Genomic DNA, 12,440 nt, shown 5'->3' with positions numbered 1-12,440 from the left:
CTGATGGAGGTCAGTATAGATGGACTAACAGAGAAAGTCCCACACACTACTAGAAGGCCAAATATTTTTTCAGAGGTAGATGCAGAAAAAAATTATATTCAGTTTGCAACCTGATGGAGGTCTGTATAGATGGATTAATAGAACAAGACCCACACACAGCTAGAAGCCCAATATTTTTTCAGAGGTAGATGCAGAAAAAAATATATTCAGTTTGCAACCTGATGGAGGTCAGTATAGATGGACTAATACAACAAGTCCCACACACAGCTAGAAGCCCAATATTTTTTCAGAGGTAGATGCAGAAAAAAATATATTCAGTTTGCAACCTGATGGAGGTCAGTATGGTTGGACTAATAGAACAAGTCCCACACACTGCTAGAAGGCCAAATATTTTTTCAGAGCTAGATGCAGAAAAAATTATATTCAGTTTGCAACCTGATGGAGGTCAGTATAGATGGATTAATAGAACAAGACCCACACACAGCTAGAAGCCCAATATTTTTTCAGAGGTAGATGCAGAAAAAAATTATATTCAGTTTGCAACCTGATGGAGGTCAGTATAGATGGATTAATAGAACAAGACCCACACACAGCTAGAAGCCCAATATTTTTTCAGAGCTAGATGCAGAAAAAAATTATATTCAGTTTGCAACCTGATGGAGGTCAGTATAGATGGATTAATAGAACAAGACCCACACACAGCTAGAAGCCCAATATTTTTTCAGAGCTAGATGCAGAAAAAAATTATATTCAGTTTGCAACCTGATGGAGGTCAGTATAGATGGACTAATAGAATGATGCTATGCCCAAAAGATTTTACTTCACTAGGTGCAGTAAAAAAATTGGTATTCTATACACAGGTGGTATATCTTGCAACACAGATAGGCTACTCCACTGACTAACACACTCTGCAATAGGCCAAAAAGGATTAGCTTTGCTAGATTCAGCCAAATGCTGTGAAAAAAACTTGCACAGCACTGGCACAGACCTGCCTGGCAAAAACTGATAGGAACTGATGTAACCTAGTCCTGAAAAGGACTCCAATTACAATTAGTCTTTACTCCCACAACCTATCTATTTAAGAGCACAGACCTGCCTGATAAAAGTCGTAGGAAATGCTGTAACCTAGTCTTTAAAAGGACTGCAATCACAACTATTCCCTACTCCCAAGCTATCTGTATATTTGTGCGAAAATTGGCTTGAAATTAACAAGGTATAGCGCACACAGCAACAGCGGTGCCGTCTAACACGCAGCTGCAGCAGTGAGAAAATGGTGGCGACGGGGAAAATGGCTTGGTCTTATAGGGCAAGGACATGTGACATACACTGCCAATGACACATGCCCTTGCTTGTGTGAAAAAAAGCACTTCGCTCTGTGTGTGCGCTGCTGATAAGCTGACAGATTGCACCTCCCCACTGTAAATGCGGGAAAGAGAAAAAAAAATGGAGATCTTCATTGTTCCTGCAGAGATCCATCCCCTGCCCCTCCCCCCACCCCGCTGTACACTCAAACTGCGTATTAACATTAATTTTCATCATTACTGAGAAAAAATCCAGTTATGATTTTGGTGCACGAACAGTTATCGAACATAACCTCGAACAGCCGAATTTTTCTCAAATTGTTCGTGTTCGCCGAACGGCTCGAACACCGCCCAAAACAGCTCGAATTTGAGATTGGCGAACAGTTCGAGTAGAACAACGCTCATCTCTAGTGATGACCAGGTCAAGTTGCGCCTTCCTGGACAGAGACGTAGTACTGGAAGCACGTCAACAACTGCATCCTCAAACACAACTCTGCCTCTGACCACAAGTCGAGGTGGCTCTTCAGGTCGCATGGGTGCTAAGCCTTGCATAGCCTGGGCATTTTTTCAGATCGATAAAGATGACCCAACTCATGTTATCTGTAACATTTGTCAGCAAAAGCTAAGTAGAGGCCAAAAAATACATAGTTTGAGTACTTCATGCATGAACCGGCACATGAATATGAAGCATAAGTTGCAGTGGGAAGCTCACTGTGCTACAATGCGGCCTAGCCGGCCGGGCCAACCACCGTCTGCCATATCTTGTGCATCCGCAGCCTCTTCATCCTCTGTGACTGGAGGGACAGCAGTCACACCTCTTTTGGGACACAGACCTGCCACCTCTTTAGCCGCAACAGCCAGCGTGATTGGCAGGTCATCATTTTCTTTGGAGGTGGAAACACCAGCTGGTGTTCAGCGCTGTCCGACATCGATAGCACCACCTTTGGATCATGGTAACCTAACATGTCCGCCTGCATCTTCCTCACAGACCGGCAGTTTTCCGGGGACACCCTTCTCAACCCCGTCTAAGCACAACAGCCAGCACTCGGTCCCTCAGATGTGGACAAGTAAAAGACCATTTCTTCCTAGCCATGAGAAAGCTAAGAGGTTGAATTTCACCATCTGCAAGCTCTTGGCTAGAGAAATGCTTCCTTTCCGCCTGTTGGACACAGAGGAATTTCGAGACCTTATGTCCGTCACAGTGCCCCAGTACCAGATGCCCAGTCGGCACTACTTCTCAAAGAAAGGTGTGCCTGCGCTCCACCAGCATGTCGCACACAACATCACCGCTTCTTTGAGAAACTCTGTGAGTGACAGGGTGCATTTCACCACAGACACTTGGACGAGTAGGCATGGACAGGGGCGTTACATGTCGCTGACTGGGCACTGGGTAACTATGGTGACAGCAGGACAAGGGAATGCTGTCCACGTCTTGCCGTCCCCACGAGTTGTGTATCAATCCTCTTTATCTCAAAGTTCCTCCACTGCTTCTGCCTCCTCAACCTCCTCTCGGTCCTCCATCTGCACCCAAAGCCTGTCTGGTCATGCCACAAGCTTTCTAACTGCGCAGAAGGGATCCTGCACACCTCCTTACTATGCTGGCAGCAGGGCTCAACATCATCAGGCGGTTTTTACTTTGAAATGTCTGGGAAATGTGAGTCACACAGCTGAGGAGATGTGGTCAGCTCTGGAGAACCAGTTTCATGAGTGGTTGTCTCCACTGGACCTGAAACCAGGGAAGGCCGTGTGCGACAATGCTGCAAACCTGGGTGCAGCCCTTCGTCGGGGCAATGTCACACACGTGCCTTGTATGGCTCACGTGTTGAACCTGGTTGTCCAGCAATTTTTAGCCCACTATCCCGGACTAGATGGCCTTCTGCAGAGGGCACGGTCGTTGTGTGCTCACTTCCGCCGTTCGCATCCCGCAGCTCAGCGACTTACATCTCTACAGAAGTCGTTGGGACTGTCACTTCACCGGCTAAAATGCGATGTGCCTACCCGGTGGAATTCAACTCTGCACATGTTGCAGCGACTGTGGCAGCACCGACAAGCCCTGGTGCAATACGTTCTCACGTATAGCCTGGGACAACGAGATCCAGAGGTGGGGCAAATCACGCTGGAGGAGGAGTGGTCTCAGATCAGGGACCTATGCACCCTTCTGCACAGTTTTGAAATGGCGACGAAGATGTTTAGTGCTGACGATGCCATTATCAGCATGACTATTCCGGTGATTTACATGCTGGAGCACATGTTAAACAGAATTCGGAGTCAGGTGGTGGCACAAGAGGAGGTGGAGGAAGTAGAGGAGGAGGAGTTGTATGCGTAAAGGCTAACATCTGCAAGGTCCAGACGGTCGGCAGCACCAAGGCGGCAGGCATGTGAGGGTGGGGGAGATGGTTTAACCAGGGCGCATGGTAGCAGCCAAACTAGTGAGGAAGGTGCAGGAGCCCAGGAAGAAGTGGAGGACGAACTGATGGAAGACTCATCAGATGAGGGAGAACTTGATCACATTTCTGTTGTGCGAGGTTGGGGGGAGAGGGCAGAGGAAGGAAGCATGATTGTTACCTCGCCACCAACACAACAGGGACTTGGTGCTCCTGGATGCGCAACACACATGAGTGCCTTCTTGCTGCACTTCCTACAACATGACCATCGAATTGTGAGAATTAGAAATAATCCTGACTACTGGGTTGCCACACTGTTAGATCCCCGGTACAAAAGTAAATTTGCAGAAATTATTCCTGCCATAGAAAGGGATGCACGCATGCAGGAGTATCAGCAGAGACTGTTGCAGAATCTTACATGTGCTTTTCCCCAACACACTAGTGGTGCATGAAGTGAATCTCACAGTTCCAACTTGCCAACCGTGGGACCGTCGAGTGTTCAGCACTCAAAACGTAACAGAAACACAGTATCTGCTGGTAACATCAATTTTGCGGAATCATTTCACCACTTTTTTAGCCCATCCTTTGCAAGGCCACAGGAGACAAGAAGTCTGACACATAGTCAACGCCTAGAGACGATGGTACAGCAGTATCTCCAAGTAAACATTGAAGCCATGACTGTGTCACTGGACCCTTGCTCTTTTTGGGCTTCCAATCTGGATAAATGGTCCGAGCTCGCCACTTATGCCTTGGAGATCTTGTCATGCCCCGCAGCCAGCGTTCTGTCTGAACGTGTGTTCAGCGCTGCTGGTGGTGTGCTGACATATAAGCGCACGCGGCTCTCCACTGATAATGTAGACAGACTCACGTTCATAAAGATGAACCAATCATGGATCCAAACCGACTTTTCCACCCCTGTGTCATCCTGGGGAGAGTAAAAGCTTGATGATTTGTTAAAACCACCTCACCAACTTTTTTAAGCTTTCAAATTAATAATCATGTTTATCTGTATTTGGCTGGAAAATAATTTGGGCTTTGCAGCAGTTTGCAGTACTGATTCTATTAGGCCATCTATACTAAGCTCCACCAGCTTTCAAATTAATAATAATTTTTAGCTGCATCTAGCCTGGAAAATAATTTTGGGGCTCCTTGATGCGCAAGACACATGAGTGCCTTCTTGCTGCACTACCTGCAACATGACCCTCAGATTGTCAGAATTCGAAGTAATCCTGACTACTGGGTTGCCACACTCTTAGATCCCCCACACTCTTCGATCAACCTTTTCATTTTAATAAAGAACAAAAAAATGGTCAGTTTTGAAATTATAAGAGTTAGCAGGTTATTAGAAACTGAAATCAAACAGTTTTCAACTCAAAACTTTATTCTAGGTGATGTTACATTTGCACATAGGACCCCCTGTTCGAAAGGGGCTTCTGAACTCTCTCGTCCATTGAATTTGTCAGGTTTTGGATGGTTTCTGCTTCAATTGTTTTTCATGAGGACAGAATACCCTCCCAGAGCTTTTGCTTAGATGTGAACTGCCTCCCGCCATCATAGACACTCCTTTTGATGATGCTCCAGAGGTTCTCAATGGGGTTGAGGTCAGGGGAGCATGGGGGTCACACCATAAGTTTGTCCTCTTTTATGCCCATATCAGCCAGAGATGCAGATGTGTTATGTGCAGCATGAGACGGTGCATTATCATGCATGAAAATGATCTTGCTGCGGAATACACGGTTCTTCTTCTTGAACCATGGCAGGAAGTGCTGTTTGAGAAACTCCACATACATTATTCAGCTCATCTTTACCCCTTCAGGGATCCTAAAGGGGCCGACAATCGATCTCCCCATGATTCCAGCCCAAAACATTACTCCACCTCCTCCTTGTTGGCACTGTAGCCGTGTTTGCGTGGGGTGTCCATCAACCAGCCATCCTCCACTCCATCCATCTGGACCATCGAGCGTTGCACGGCACTCATCGGTGAAAAAAACTGTTTTGAAGTCAGTCTTCATGTATTGTTTGGCCACTGGAGCTGTTTCTGCTTGTGTGCAGTGGATAGAAGAGGTCGACAGGATGGCTTACGCACAGCTGCAAACCTCTGAAGGACTCTGCATCTTGTTGTTCGGGGGACGTTGGAGGCACTAGCAGCTTTAAAAACCTGTAGGAAAGAGTCCTCAATTTTTCCTTATCAGCACGCACACGTGTGTACTGTGAATCAGCTACATACTTCTTGATTGTGCAATGATCATTATGAAGTGTCTGGGCAATGTTGATTGTAGTCATGCCTTGACCTAAACACTCCACAATTTGTGCTTCTCAGCAGCTGACACATCCTTTTTCTTTCCCATTTTGGCAGAAAATGTAGGCTGCTTAATAATGTGGGACAGCCTTCTTAAGTAGTCTTGCCTTTCATTGGACACACCTGCCAAACTAATTTGCACAGGTGTCTGCAATTGCTTACAGTGATATAAAGAGCCCTGACACACATAACCATCAATGAGTTTAACTGACAAACAAACAAATTCTTCCCTTATCACTCCTAAACACTTTTTGCATAATAATTTGGAACACAGTGTACATGTGCTTTTCCACAAAACACCAGCGGTTCACCTAGTGAATCTTACAGTACTAACTTGCCAACCGTGGTCTGTATGGAATTGTTCAATAAAGGGCCCAAAATTAAGATAACAAAGACAGAAAAGGTCTCTATGAATAGGAATTCCTAAGTATTTGATTCCCTGCAAGGGCCAGGCAAAGGGAAAGTTGGACTGGATGGAATCCTATATGGATTTGGGGAGGGAGACATCGAGGGCCTCAGACTTCGCTGCATTGATTTTAAAATTTGACCATGTAACAAAGTGATCTATTTCAGCCATAACAGCAGGGATGGATATATGTGATTGAGTTATATATACTAGGACATCATCAGCAAATGCAGAGCACTTGTACTCGGTGCCTCCCACCTCAATCCACCTAATATTGTGGTTATTGTGAATTGATGAGAGCAGATGCTCCGTCACTAGGATGTATAAGAGAGGGGACAGAGGACATCCCTGCCTTGTCCCATTGGTGATTATGAAAGGTGATGAAAATGTTCCATTTATCATCAGCCTAGGTGACGTATTGCGATACAGGGCCATGATTTTGGCTATAAAAGGGTACCCTAGACCCCTACCCCAAGCTTTTTAAGAGAATAATATATGGCGTGCCAGGAGACTCTACGGAATGCTTTCTCAGCATTCAACGAGAGTATCTAATTACAAATTTTTAACTGCATCTAGCCCAGGAAATACTTTGTGCCTAGTAACAGTATCTGCTAGTTAGCGGATTATCCCAGCTGTTAAGCAAGCTACACCACCTGTAGTTTGGACACTTAATTTTTTCAAAGGATATGGTTCGGGCCCCCGGGACACTCAGTGAAGAGCATAGGGGAGGCACCCCAAGGCATAGGGGCTGGGACTGGCAGTAGGACGCCTTGCGGTGGACCACCAAGCTCGATCCTTATAAAAGCTTTTTAACTGCAGCAGCTTTAGTGGACGCTACTGGAGCTGGAATTACCGCGGCTGCTGGCCTGAGACTTGCCCTTCAAGAGATCCTTGTAAAAGGATTTAAAGTGTACTCATTTAAATTAGAGAGACAATTTAAATTAAAAAGCTTAAACCTGCCTCCACCGCAGGGGGGCTCGCTCGACCCACCAGCGGACAGGCACCAGTATTGGGAGAGGGGGGCTGGCCGTCAGGGTCTACCGCGGCTCTGGCACAAACCCGGCGACACGGAGGTCTCACGGGCAGGAACGGACTGGCCGTGTCGGCTTCGCATTTTTTTGGTTTTAGAAGGGCATGACATGCCTATATCTGTGTCTCCCCCTCCTTTTACTCCTCCACCTCTTTTCTTTTCGCATGATTATATGTACTTGTCACTTTTCCATGTGTTAGTTGTGTCTTCTGAGCAGCTTGTCAGCTTTTGGACACCTTTGAAGGTGTTTTCTATGTGTTTCTATGTGTTTTTGTTTGCCTGCCATTGGTTTTAACGGTGTTCGACGGTGTTCGACTCACAGTTCGACGAACATACGGGTGTTTGACGAACTGAACCGAACTCGAACACTACGGGGGTGGCTCAACACTACCGACGGTATGACAGTTGTACAGTAACTGCCGTCTACAGCGCATGATACCATCTCCTGTTCTTCTTCCTCCTCCTCCTCCTCTCCTTCATTGTCCCCCAATGCACGTTGGGATGAGATGAGGCTGGGCTGTGTGTAATCGCCCATTACTGCTACTTGATCCATCTCATCATACTCCGGCTGCAATGCCTCCTCTTTAATTCTCTGCAGAGTATGTTGCAAAAGACAGACAAGTGGGATGCTGATGCTAATGATGGCGTCATCGCCACTCACCATCTTGGTGGACTCCTCAAAGTTTGTCAGGATGGTACATATGTCAGACATCCAGGTCCACTCCTGAGCTCTTATGTGTAAGTTGGACCTGAATATCGACGGCCTTGTTGCAGCTGGTACTCCACAACTGCTGTCTTCTGCTCACAAATTCTTTGCAACATGTGGAGAGTAGAGTTCCAACATGTGGGGACATCACACACCAGTCGGTGTGACGGAAGCTGCAAATGCTGCTGCAACACAGCAAGGGCTGTGGAAGCTGTAGCCGACTTGCGAAAATGAACTGACAGGCTGCGTACTTTGACGAGCAGATCTGGCAACTCGGGGTACGATTTAAGAAACCGCTGAACCACGAGGTTAAGCACATGAGCCAGGCATGGTACGTGTGTGATCTCGCCTTGTCTCATAATTGCCGTAACCTGGTGGTGGCTGTCACACATGACCATGCCTGCATGTAGGTTCAGCTGTCTGAGCCACAGATTTACCTGCTCTTTCACAGCTGTCCACAACTCACAAGCAGTGTGAGGTTTATCACCTAAGCTTATGAGTTTCAGCACATCCTGTTGTCGCTTGGCTGAAGCAGTACTGCAGTGCTTCCAGCTTGTAACTGATGTGGTGATATCTGAGATGGAGGCTGAACATGAGGAGGAGGAGGAGGAGAATGTTGCGCAGGAGCTGTACACTGTGGGGGCAACTCTGACTGACATAGGGCCCGCAATCCTTGGTGTGGGGAGGATGTGTTCCATCCCAATGTCAGACTGGGTCCCGGCTTCCACTAGGTTTACCCAGTGTGCTGTCAGGGAGATGTACCATCCCAGGCCACAAACACTTGACCACGTGTGCGTTGTCAGGTGGACTCTCCCAGTAACTGCGTTGTTGAGGGCACGGCAGATGTTTTGGGACACGTGCTTGTGTAGTGCGGGGATGGCACACTGGGCAAAATAGTGTCAGCTGGGGACCGAGGGACGGCCACCGCCATAAGGTTGCGGAAGGATTCTGTCTCCACCAGCCTAAAAAGCAGCATTTCCAATGCAAGCAGTCGTGTAATGTGCGAATTTAGGACTATGGCCTGTGGGACGTTGGCTGCGAAATTGCGCTTTCGTTCAAAGCTCTGGGATATGGACAATTGAACGCTGCACTGGGACGTGGATGTGGACGTTGATGCTGTTTCTTGAGAAACTGCCATAACAAGTGAAGACTGAGAGGAAGGGGCATCTTTGCATGCAGTATGGACAGGGGATTGCCTTGCGTGCACAACAGGGGATTCTCTTACAAGCACAACAGCGGAAGAAGCAGTGGTGACACCCGCTGACACTGGTCGTGGACCCTTTGGGTACGCCCAACAAAGTTGGGTGCTTTGCTGACATGTGCCTGATCATGCTGGTGGTGGTCAGGCTGGTAGTTTTGTCACCCCCTGCAGATTCTGGCATGGCAGGTGGTACAATTGGCCTTTTTGGGGTTATCAGTAGTGTTGAGCCACCCCCGTAGTGTTCGGGTTCGGCTCGGTTCGTCGAACACCGGGATGTTCGAGGAACTGTTCGTCGAACTGTTCGTCAAACACCTTAGAACTAGTGTTGAGCCACCCCCGTAGTGTTCGACTTCGGTTCGGTTCGTCGAACACCCGTGTGTTCGCCGAACTGTTCGTCGAACTGTTCTTCGAACACCTTCGAACACCGTTGAAACCAATGGCAGGCAAACAAAAACACATAGAAACACATAGAAAACACCTTCAAAGGTGTCCAAAAGCTGACAAACTGCTCAGAAGACATAACTAACACATGGAAAAGTGACAAGTACATATAGTCATGCGAAAATTAAAGAGGTGGAGGAGTAAAAGGAGGGTGAGACACAGATATAGGCATGTCATGCCCTTCTAAAATCCAAAAAGTGAGAAGCCGACACGGCCAGTCCGCTCCTGCCCGTGCCACCTCCGTGTCGCCGGGTTTGTGCCAGAGCCGCGGTGAACCCTGACGGCCAGCCCCCCTCTCCCAATACTGGTGCCTGTCCGCTGGTGGGTCGAGCGAGCCCCCCTGTGGTGGACGCAGCTCTAAGCTTTTAATTTAAATTGTCTCTTTAATTTGAATGAATACACTTTAAATCCATTTACAAGGATCTATTGGAGGGCAAGTCTCATGCCAGCAGCCGCGGTAATTCCAGCTCCAGTAGCGTCCACTAAAGCTGCTGCAGTTAAAAAGCTTTTATAAGGATCGAGCTCGGCTGTCCACCGCAAGGCATCCTACTGCCAGTCCCAGCCCCTATGCCTTGGGGTGCCTCCTGATGCTCTTCACTAAGTATCCCATGGTCCCGAAGCATTTCCTTTGAAAAAATTAAGTGTCTAAACTACAGGTGGTGCAGCTTGCTTAACAGCCGGGATAATCCGCTCACTAGCAGACACTGCTACTAGGCACAAAGTATTTCCTGGGCTAGATGCAGTTAAAAATTTGTAATTAGATACTCTCGTTGGATGCTGAGAAAGCATTCCATAGAGTCTCCTGGCACGCCATATATGATTCTCTTAAAAAGCTTGGGGTAGGGGTCTAGGGGACCCTTTTATAGCCAAAATCACGGCCCTGTATCGCAATACGTCACCTAGGCTGAAGATAAATGGAACTGTAGCACCCTGAGGGCTCGGTTGCTACAGATGTATTGCACCTCACCCAGAGGTGTGATATCTCACTCTCAGGTAAGGATGGAGTGTGGATCAGGACCCGACACCTGCATGCATTACACCACATTGCCGTGGGGCAGGGCGACCAATATGCCCCTGAGATGGGCACGACAGTCCCTGTCCCTGGCTGGAGTGGGGGGAGGGAACACTGAGGAAGGGGAACCCTGTAGTGCAGGAGCAGGGAGGAAGCAGTTCCTGGGTGCATTGAGAAGGGAGTATAAAAGGTGGGCACCATCTTAGTTCAGTGCAGAGAAGTCTGAGCAGAAGTGGCAGGGAGCAGGGGCTCTGCATGAGCTCTGCTCCGGAGGCGGGCCTAGTAACAGAGGCCCAGGCCTGGAAGAGGGAGAAGGAAGGAAGAGGAGCGGAGAAGGCTCCAGGAACGAGGAATGAAGGGATCCCAGGGGTGCGGACGGGCGAGTCGCCACCGCACGCCCGAATCCACCTGCGTGGAGGGGTCAGGCCAAAGGGGGAGACCGGTCCCCGAACTAGTGGAGGCAGGAAACGACCCTCAGCTAGAAACCGGAGGCTCTGACATTTTATGTGGCGCAGCCCCTCGCTACACCCGCTAGGAAGGCACCACATAGGGTCAGGGAAACTGGCGCCAAGTTTACCAAGAGGAGGCCCGAGGCAGCCGGACAGAAGTGTTGGTAAGAAAGGCCAGACAAAGGACACACAAAGGGGGTCCTGTGAAGTGCTCCAAAGTTATCTGGGAGTTGTCTGAGCCCCTCACCTGGTGAGCACAGTACGACGTGGGCAGCCGTTACCTGCAGACGTGGTCTGGATAATAAGAACTGTGAGTAATGGCCCTGGACTGCATCACTGACTCCGTGTCGTTACTGCTGCTGCCCTGCACCATCACCCCCATCCTCCGCATACACTGCCCTGAGGCTATACTCCTCCCGTGGGGAGTTATGCTACGCTCTGCTGCACCCACAACACCAGCCTCAGCGGTCTGCCCTGGAGCGGCGGTTCACTCTGACCGCAATCCACGGGTGGCGTAGTCGGACATTTAAACATCAAAACCACATAAATAGTTCCGCCACTGGTTTGACCGCCCTGAGCCACGGAACCGGGTTGCCGCCACGGAGACTACAACCACCAGCATCCACCAAAAAGGGTCCGGCTCCGGGTGTCCCAAGGCCCAGGGGGCGCGTCAGAACATTTTCATCACCTTTCACAATCACCAATGGGACAAGGCAGGGATGTTCTCTGTCCCCTCTCTTATACATCCTAGTGACGGAGCACCTGCTCTCATCAATTCGCCATAACCCCAATATTAGGTGGATTGAGGTGGGAGGCACCGAGTACAAGTGCTCTCTATTTGCTGATGATGTCCTAGTATATATCACTCAATCACACATATCCATCCCTGCTGTTATGGCTGAAATAGATCACTTTGTTACATGGTCAAATTTTAAAATCAATGCAGCGAAGTCTGAGGCCCTCGATGTCTCCCTCCCCAAATCCATATAGGATTCCATCCAGTCCAACTTTCCCTTTGCCTGGCCCTCACAGGGTATCAAATACTTAGGAATTCCTATTCATAGAGACCTCTCCCATCTATGTTATCTTAATTTTGGGCCCTTTATTGAACAACTCCATACAGACCACGGTTGGCAAGTTAGATCTGTAAGATTCACTACGTGAACCGCTGGTGTTTTGTGGAAAAGCACATGTACACTGCGTTCCAAATT

The sequence above is a fragment of the Phyllobates terribilis genome, unplaced genomic scaffold (assembly GCF_046119375.1).
Source record: "Phyllobates terribilis strain yellow unplaced genomic scaffold, ASM4611937v1 Scaffold_7__3_contigs__length_470593459, whole genome shotgun sequence".
Classification (NCBI taxonomy): Eukaryota; Metazoa; Chordata; class Amphibia; order Anura; family Dendrobatidae; genus Phyllobates; species Phyllobates terribilis.
The sequence above is the reverse complement of the archived record's forward strand: the minus strand, read 5'-3'. Positions refer to the sequence as shown.